The 9,189-nt window shown below is 44.8% G+C and overlaps 2 non-coding genes across 2 annotated transcripts; both read right to left on the bottom strand.

Annotated features, from left to right (window-relative positions):
- Window positions 1–4,168: 4,168 nt before the first annotated feature.
- TRNAS-AGA lies at window positions 4,169–4,250 on the bottom strand. Its single transcript has one exon. It is a non-coding gene; the product is annotated as a tRNA-Ser (tRNA).
- Window positions 4,251–8,174: 3,924 nt separating this feature from the next.
- On the bottom strand, window positions 8,175–8,280 carry TRNAL-CAA. Its single transcript has 2 exons — window positions 8,243–8,280; window positions 8,175–8,220 (listed from the first exon to the last, which is right to left on the bottom strand). It is a non-coding gene; the product is annotated as a tRNA-Leu (tRNA).
- Between the last annotated feature and the right edge of the window lie 909 nt (window positions 8,281–9,189).

Below are 9,189 nucleotides of genomic sequence, written 5' to 3'. Positions count from 1 at the left end.
ATTTTACCTCATTTTATCTTATTTATTTATCTTGTTTTCTTGCCAAGAACACAAACCTGTAAAGTCTACACCCCCACACACCATTAACTCGAACTCGTTGGCCGAGTGAGCATTCCTCATTATACAAGTCCTGAATTGAACGTTTTATATTCATTTATGATTTAATGCTTAGAAACTCGGTGAAGTCGTGTTTTGTTTTGTTTTGTTTTGTTTTGTTTTGTTTTGTTTTGTTTTGTTTTGTTTGCACCTATATCAACCGGAAAGCTGAGACTTGGAGATTCCATATCTTTTGTCTGTAACTCCACTCAGTTTCAGCCATGAGATCTTTTTCTCTACATAGATTATTTAGTTGTCAGGTCCAAAGCCTGTAGGAAAACAAGCCTTAACATGTCGATTTCTGGCACATTCACGGAAGAAAACTTGCAAAGGAAGCCATGTTTGCGAGAAAGTGGGAAAGTCGTTCTCGAAGAAGTCCGGATTTTGTCACGTGCAGCGGTGGGCGAGGAGCGCACCAGACGCGCGGGCGCCTCCCGGACCGCTTCGTGACTTCTGATGCAGGGACAGATCTGGCCCCCGTGTGAGGCGCCGCATGTCGGTGAGCCCTGGTTGTCACGGGGAAAGAGGTGTTGAGCTCATGTAGAGAAGCTGCTTGCACTAGTTAAAAAAGAATTTTCTTCGGGCATCGAAGCCACTAAAGGACATTTTATGCATTTCTCAAAACAGGAAAATAAAGCTGGCAGTCTCTTCTATGTCCCTTTAATGGGCTCCAAAGTTATTAGGGGAGATTTCTAAAACCTTTGTTGTTTTAGCACTCCTTGGCATATGGAACGGAAACTCATGCACCCTCTCACACAAAGGTGGCCTCAGTCACCGAACATAGCACTTAGCAAACTATTCCAGGGACTTCACAAAATTATTTAAGACTCTGTGCCCCACACTAAGGATCCTCTGCATTTGGGTTTCCCTTCTATATTATGTAACCTCATTGTAACTATAATAAGAAACTAGATCACTCAAGTAAAATTAAGCTGCTAAAGAAACATTCTCTTTAAATTCTGGCTGCATGATTCATTAACCTCAATGTTGTAAATTAGGAAGCAAAGGTGCACCCACGCCTGAAGCTGAGATTCTAGTCAAACCTGTTCTGCGTGTCTCTAATCTCAGATGCTTATTGATGTAGGTTCCTGACCATGCAGTTTTGGGAGACCAGAGTTACATATATCTAGTCAGACCCAGTGGTTTGAATGAGGCTCCTTTTCAGGCCATTTTACATTTCCACCAATGGGAAAAATAATTAAAGCAACAACATGCAGTAAGGAAATTCAAATAAGTATGCTGCTAAATGGCAGATTAAACATCTAATGCCTAGAAAGAAATCTAGACAGGAGCACACAGTTTTGTAAAGATACCAATTCTCCCCCCAATTGATGTACAGAGCCAGTGCATTTTTAGTAAAATCCCATCGGGTGTTTTTTGGAGGTTGATAAATTGACCAAAATATAACATTTAATTGAAAACGGCCAGAGTAGCTTAAGTTATCTTTAAAAAGAAAAGCAAACTTAGAGGACTTATTTCACCAAATGCTAAAGACATAAGGGTAGTATAAATCACACAATATGATGTTGTCCATGGATAAACAATGGTACTGAGTAGAGTTCAGACTCAGACTCACGCTTCATACCCTGCTTTATGAGCACGGGAGCACTACAGAAATAGTGGCAACGAACGGTCTTTGAATAAGCTGTAAATACTATAAGGAAAAAATGATCAAGGGACCAGCTACCGGGAAAAAAATTAAAATGACCCCTTTTGCATTATTCACAAAGCCGGTTCCGGGTAGACTGTAGATCTGAACATAAATGTTAAATAATAGATAAATAAAGCAAGATTCTAGAAACAACACAGGGGAATATCTTTATGACTTTGAACTAAGGAAACATTTTTTAAATTTAGCACTACAAGCTTTAGCTATAAAGGGTACTCCTGTGCATCTGAGTCATCAAACCCTTCAGTCTCGAGAATTTTTCATATATTTCTTGATAACATTCCCTCTAGTTTTTCTTCTGATCATTTACAAAAATTATCCTTAGTTTCTACTCCCAAGTGAAATGAAATAAGCACATTTTACTTTCTTTCCCACTGAATACAACTATAAAACATGAGCAGAATGCATGAGGCAACTATTTGAAGATGCCAAAAACAAAATATCATCAAATATATGAAAAAGAATACCAGCACTACCCTGTCCATTCTTCTAACTGATCTATAGGTTTAATGCAACTGTTATCAAAATCCCAGCAGTATTTTTTTATAGTTGGAGAAAGGCTAAGTCTAAAATGTATATGGATAGACAAAAGAACTAGAATATCTAAAACAATTTTTAAAAATAAAAATTAAATGTGGGAGATTACACCATCTGATGTCAGACCCACTTTAAATTTCACTAATCGGACAGTGAAGTATTGGTATAGAAATAGGCATGTAGATCAATCAAACAGAATGGAAATCCAGAAATAAATGTACACAAATATGGCCAATTGATTTTTGACAAAGGTGCAAATAAATCAATGAAGAAATCATAGGCTTTCAATAAATGGTATTGGGAAAATGAAATATCCATATGCAAAAAGGGGAGCAAGACATAAGTAAGTAAATGAATAAGTCAATCTTGATGTAAACCTCACAACTTATACCAAAATTAACTAAAAACTGATTATAGGTATAATGTAAACCAAAAACTTCTAGAAGAAGACATAAGAGAAAAATCTACATGAACTTGGTTTTGGTGATGAGTTCTTAGACATGGCACTTTTCACAGAAGAAAAAAATTTTAAAAATAAATTAGACTTCATCAAAATGTTAAATAATTTGATCTGCAAAGACACTGTTAAGAGAATGAAAAAAGAAGCTTAAGATTGGCAGAAAATATTTGCAAATCACATCTCTGACAGAGGATTTGTATCTACAATATATAAGGAATCATCAAAACTCACCAATAAGAAAACTAACAACCCAATTTAAAAAATGGACAAAATACATGAACACACACTTCCACAGAAGGAGTAAAAGGATGGTCGATAGTCACACAAAAAGATGTGAATATTATTAGACATTAGGAAATGCAAATTAAAACAACAATGAGATATCATTACACACCTATTAAAATGGTTGAAATTAAAGATACAAAACCAATGGCTGGTTGAGGATGAGGGGCAACTAGAAATATCATTTAGTGCTGGTGAGACTGAAAAAGGGTACGGGCGCTCTGGAAAACAGTTTGGAGAATTCTTATAAAGTTAGACACTTGCCAGGTGATACAGCAATCCCATTTCTAGGAATCCACCCAAGAAAAATGAAAATGTATGTACAACAATGTTTATAGCTATTTCTCCACTGCAGTTGCCAAAAATTGGAAACCACCTTGATGTCCATCAATGGGCGGACAAAAAAATAAACCGTGGACATCGGTACAGTGGAATTTCATTCAACGGCAGAAAGGTACAAAATTTTGATACATGCAAAAACTTAGATAAATCTGAGGGCATGTTCTAACTCAAGAGAAAAAAGCTAATCTCAAAAGGTTACATACTGAACGGTTCAACTTCTATAACACTCTCAAAAATGCCGAAGGCAGGGACAGAAAACGTACCAGGCAGGCGTCGTCTGTGATGTGTGAGGTTAGGAGGCGACTATGATAGATAACATGAGGGAGGTTTATGGATCAATGGGACTGCTCTGTATCCTGATTGTGATAGTGGTTTACACGAACGTATGCATATGCTTTCAAAAGTCGATTTTATCTTTTCATACATTTTTTTTAAAATAAAGTAAAAAGTTCCTATTTTGTGGCATAGACTGCACATCCTCTACAATTTATCTGAGGGACGCCTTCCCCCAAATGGTCTCTTTTTGAGATAGCTTAGTCCAAGCAGGGTTTCGGGAGGAACAAGCGGAGACAGCCTTGCCCCGTCCTTGGGGGCGGGGGTTATTAGGGCTCCGTTAGAGAAAACTTTTCCAAGAAAACACCGCGCTCACTTGTTTTTGTTTTTCTGGGCTGGACGTGGAAGCGCAGGGACCGTGACAGGACACGACTAGGTGAGAAACACGCGCCCCCTGCACCACGCGGACTCCACAGCAAAACGTTTTAGCATCAGGTAAAAAGCAGAGACGTAGTCGGCAGGATTCGAACCTGCGCGGGGAAACCCCAATGGATTTCTAGTCCATCGCCTTAACCACTCGGCCACGACTACAGCTGTTAGTCCCTCCTGCAGGGGAATGTGGCAGATGTGACGCTAAAATTCTTGTGCAGACAAAGGCTCCGGGAGGGAAGCCACACTCTCCGGCAGCCCGACACGCGTGGCACCAGGCAGGGAGCGCAGGTACTCACGGTACCGGCATCTTCGTTTCCAGCAAAGTTCAGGTGGGCTCGCCTGCCCCTCGCGGCCGAGCTAAGCTCGTTGCTGGGAGCTGGAGTCTCAGGCACCGAGGTGCCGTCGGGCGACGCCGGTTTAGGCCGGGACGGAACTCTTCCTCCAGGACTTACAGGAGGCCGTCCTCCTCCACCCCCCAGTCCCACCCCCACCCCCGGCCGCTGGCGCTGCGCTCTGTGGGCGCCGGGGAGGGACGTGCTCTCTGACCTGGGTCCCAGGGGGAGAGAGAGGAGACGCTGCTGGCGAGCTCTGCTCCCTGGCGTCCCTGGGTTTGGCAACGTGCTTTGCAAAGGCCAACGCGCTTTCACCTTCCAGACGGGTTGAGAAGAAACACGGGTGTAGCCAGTCCATGAGTTTATTTCCTGTGAGATCCCAGCTGCTTTCTAGAAATGGATTATTTAGTTTAATTTGGGGGGCCTGCAACGGCCCCTTTTCTCTAAATTTAACCAACACAGCACGTTTCCCATCTCTCATCTCTCTTATCTTATGTCATAAAATGTCACACCAAACTTGCTCGCTTCACGGCCCTTAGGCTTGGAGAAGGAAGTGATGGGGAGACAGCCAGCAGGTGAAGGAAAAGGGTCAGGTGAGGGCAATCGAGGGAGAGGGACATGCAGGCGAAGCCGGGAAGAAAGCTCCAAACACCCGCCACCTGCCTCACAAAACAGTTAAAATACCGGACAGGAACGTGTAACCCTTACCTCCCGTATTGTTTACGATCTACATTGCAATACTGATATATTACTATTCATCCAAGTAGATATTCATAAACATGTAATTTTTATAGAAAGGAAGAAAGAGGAAGGAAGGACGAGGAAGAAAGGCAGGCAGAGGGGAAACTAGCTGAACCGTACTGGTGTCAGGGTGAAATATGGGTGATGACGGGGGGACAGTAAGATCTGGTCATGCTGCCAAAGAAGGAGGTTACGATTCAATCAGAGGAGTCGCAGAGGTCGAATACAGAAAGAAACGGTATTGTCAGAGATAGAACTTGACCTCACGCCTCCACGCGGAGGTCAGAAGCCCGGAAGCGAGATTGAGCCTGGGGCCTGAGACCACTCGGACGCCCTGAGAACCCTCTCTGAGTCTGGTGTTATTGTTGACTAATGATCTGCATCACATCCAGAATATGTGTGGTGACACAAGCTCTGAACTGTGGTGTCTGCGAAACGCGAGACGAAGAGTTTTCATGGAAGCTGGAGGCCATCACTGTGGCTCCAGCTTTTCTTAATGATTTAAATTACTTATGAAATTTATTTATGGGGCAAATTAAGAAGCACAATGGGACCCTGAACAACTCAGTTGGCAGAGCACTAGGCTTCTACCCTGAGGGTCTAGGTGAAGGGTCCAGATGAAGCTGTGCAGGCATCACCCAAGCTTTTATTCTGATCACATGTAGAAGAGCCCAGATGACCTCATCGTCCCTACCAAGGTTAAGGTTTACTTTTAGACCTTCGTTGCCATCCTGGAAGAATTGCCCTGTGTTCTCATGCCTCAAACCTTTGAAATGTTAAAGCAGGGCAAAATAACCTTTGGACTGAGTCTAAAGCAACATTGTGCCCCAAAGAACTGTTTGTAAAGATGACAAGAAAGCAGATAAAATGATGACTGGACCGAGAATTAAAAACATTGTTTAGAATTAGCATCACTGTTAGCTTTTCTGCACCAATAGAAATCACTTCCTTCTACGGATGTAACTGGTCCCCTTCCCTTTCTCATAAATACCCCTTGCCTTTGTCTAATTGAAACACTATTTGGGCTTCTGTCTGAATCAATGCTTCCCAAATACCAACTCGTATTGATCTCAAATAAATCCTTGTTGCCTCTCACTTTGAAAGGCCTTTATTTTTAGGTTAACAGGTCAAATCTAGATCTGTTTAATTACTGCATTTCTTCTAAAGATGAACAGAACCACTCTTAGATTTTTCAAGGAAATTTAGAATCATGGGTGATATGAAAAATGGTATTAAATAACAACAAAAATAACTTGTGATTGAATTATTATGAATTATGCCATTTTCTAATCCTCTTCTGTGGTGTGGGGGTGACTGCATTCTAGAAGGTGGGGTGCAGTTTGGTCAGATCCTACTAGCATAGAAACTCTGAGAGCAGGGGCATTTATGTCTGTGACCCCGAGGCTCCCCTGGTCGTTTGTGAGACGGAAGTACCTTACACAGAAGTTTTGTCCGTTCTGCAAAACAGTTGATAAACTAGAATCCAAACACATTATGAAATGGGGTTAGCCATCCATTTTGTGTTTTCATTAAAAAGCAACTCTCCTTACCCTGGGATTTAGATAATTTGTAAAACTTTAGAAATGGGCTTCTGTGCTTTTTTCTCTGTGTACAGTACTATAGATTTTTGTAAAACTTTAAATGGTTTTTTGGACAAAAAGTCAAGGTTGGCACCTGGTGGATACTGTGTGTGCAAAACAAGATTGCATTTACTTTATAACTATTTCACTTCCACTATGTCACATGTCCCCAGGAGAAGAATACTGTATCTGAAAAGTAGTAGTGGTATGTATGTGTGGGAGGTCCCTCCTTAACTGGACCTAGACACCCTCCACTGGACGAGGCAGCAGGATCCTCTGTACCTGGATGTGTCTGCCGTAAAAATGTCACATAGCTCCTCCACAGAAATGCATACTAAAAGATCAAAAGCCAGCTGTTCCACAGAGGGAGTCTCTGAGTTCCGCAGTGTGGCCCAATTTTGTTGGCGAAGGGATGAGATCTCGGAGAACAGCCAGAGTAGTCCAGCTTCAGGGCCCTTCAGGGCCCTCCAAAGTGTGGCTTCGTCACCGCGCAGACCGCTTAACCTCCACATTGTACGCTGGTTGAACAGCCGGCTAGTGTGCATGATTGCAGGGGAAACGACGATGAACAGTCAAACTCAGAAAGGAGTGGGCTCTCTGGGGACCTTCTCAGTGGAGTCCACCAGCGATGGTGCAGAGGGCAGAGCAGAGAAGCCCCAGGAGACCGCAAGGACATCGCACTTAATGGAGAGAGCGGGACAGGTAGATTATTTGTGAACAGGAGGGACGTGAACAGTTTAGTGATGACGGGAGCAAGTGAGGAGGGACCTCGGAGAACCCAAAGGTGGGGAAAGAGGCTGAGGGTCCTAACTTACGAGACAGGGGACTTAAGTCTGTTGTCCCCTTTACGGTTCTTCCTGCACTTTCACAGTTAGGATTCCCGGGAGATTTTAGAGTAAAATGATAAATAAATAGGCAAAAGAGGCGACGCGCACTTCTCAGGGTCCCTTCGGCTGGAGACCACCTCGCTCACAACCCCCCCCCACCCCCACCCCGCTGACTGCTCGCTCCCCCTCCTTTTCTCTGCTTCTCCCCAGGCCCCTGTCCTTTGCCTCTTTCCTTCTCTCTCCTCCGCTTCCTGCTTGTCACCCCTGACTTGCCACATAAGGCCTGCTTACTACCTTTATCTCTGCTTGTGAGCAAGGCTGCTGCCTGCCACAAAATTCACACGCAGCCCCTGCGTCCCCCGGTGGACATCTAGGTTGCCACCTGAGGCCTGGTACCTCCAAACACCACACGCTACTGTATTTCGACAACATGAGCACTTCCTTGTTATTGATGACCTAAAAATGTTTTCAGCAGTTTCATAATCTTGAGGGACTCTTCCTTTTAGAGTTTCAAAGTGACATAGGAAGGTGACCTAGGCAAATTTTTGATAGAACTATATAGCAGATTCTTTTCTATGTGTGGCAAGAACAAAAAGAACCTCATGTCAGGAGTGGGATTTGAACCCACGCCTCCATACGGAGACCAGAAGCCCCAGGAGCGGGAAGCTGAGCTTGAGTCTGGCGCCTTAGACCACTCGGCCATCCTGACACCTTGAAGTTGGTGCAACCTAAAGTTATACTGTAGACTCAAACGGTGATGGTCAATGCCTGGCTGCATCCTAGGAAAAGAAAATTTATTCTTGGAATTTGTCGGACTAGGATGGAGTTCTGAACTCACTGAGAAACGGGAAGGCAGTGAGGATCTGAATAGTTCCCACAGGCCTGAGACTGGGTGCTGTGCACCCAGGGGCTCCCTCCTCGCTTCCTCTCCAGCACCCCCAGCTCAGGCCCCTACTGCCTGACTCCACCTGTGACCCGGACCCCCAGGTCACAGTGTATTTTCTAACTCAAACCTCCATCCAGCAGATGCGGCTCAATGGTCAGCCCACTGCTCTGGACGAGAGAGGATCATCCCCCCTGTTCTCAGCCCATCCAGACTGTGGCTCAGACGGTTCACATGATTCTGTGTCCCTGCCTGAGAGTCTTCCAGTTGACTCCCCAGAAATCGCGGAGCTCTGCCCAGATTGCTGGCCAACAAGCCTGTGAGAGAATCCATGGGGTCGAGTCTCTCTCCTTACGTGTGGTTTCTGCTGGTCCGAGCTTAGTCTCCAAATGGCGGCCTTTACCGGGCGAAATGTGGCCATTTTCTGGCATTTTCGCCAGCGCGCCTGTGGACGGAGCTCTTCGGTCCGGATCCAGCGACGCAGGAGGAGAGGAGCAGACCTGATCCTCAGCCGGGACCCCGCTTCCAGCCCAGGACGAGCTCGGAACCGACCCGCGGCACCCCAGGCCGCCTGGTCCTGCCCGCGACGCTCGGTCTCTCAGCTGGCACCTGACGTCGGGGATTCGAAACGAGGCACCGAGAACTAAAGTCTGGACACCTGTGTGACAGGCAGGGGGACAAGCGCTGCAGCGCGGAGGGCGCGGTGCGAATAAAAGAGACGCCCCTGGTCGTCTC

This window comes from Pteropus alecto, unplaced genomic scaffold (assembly GCF_000325575.1).
Source record: "Pteropus alecto unplaced genomic scaffold, ASM32557v1 scaffold49, whole genome shotgun sequence".
In the NCBI taxonomy this organism is placed as follows: domain Eukaryota; kingdom Metazoa; phylum Chordata; class Mammalia; order Chiroptera; family Pteropodidae; genus Pteropus; species Pteropus alecto.
This window is presented reverse-complemented; position numbering and strand designations above follow the sequence as displayed.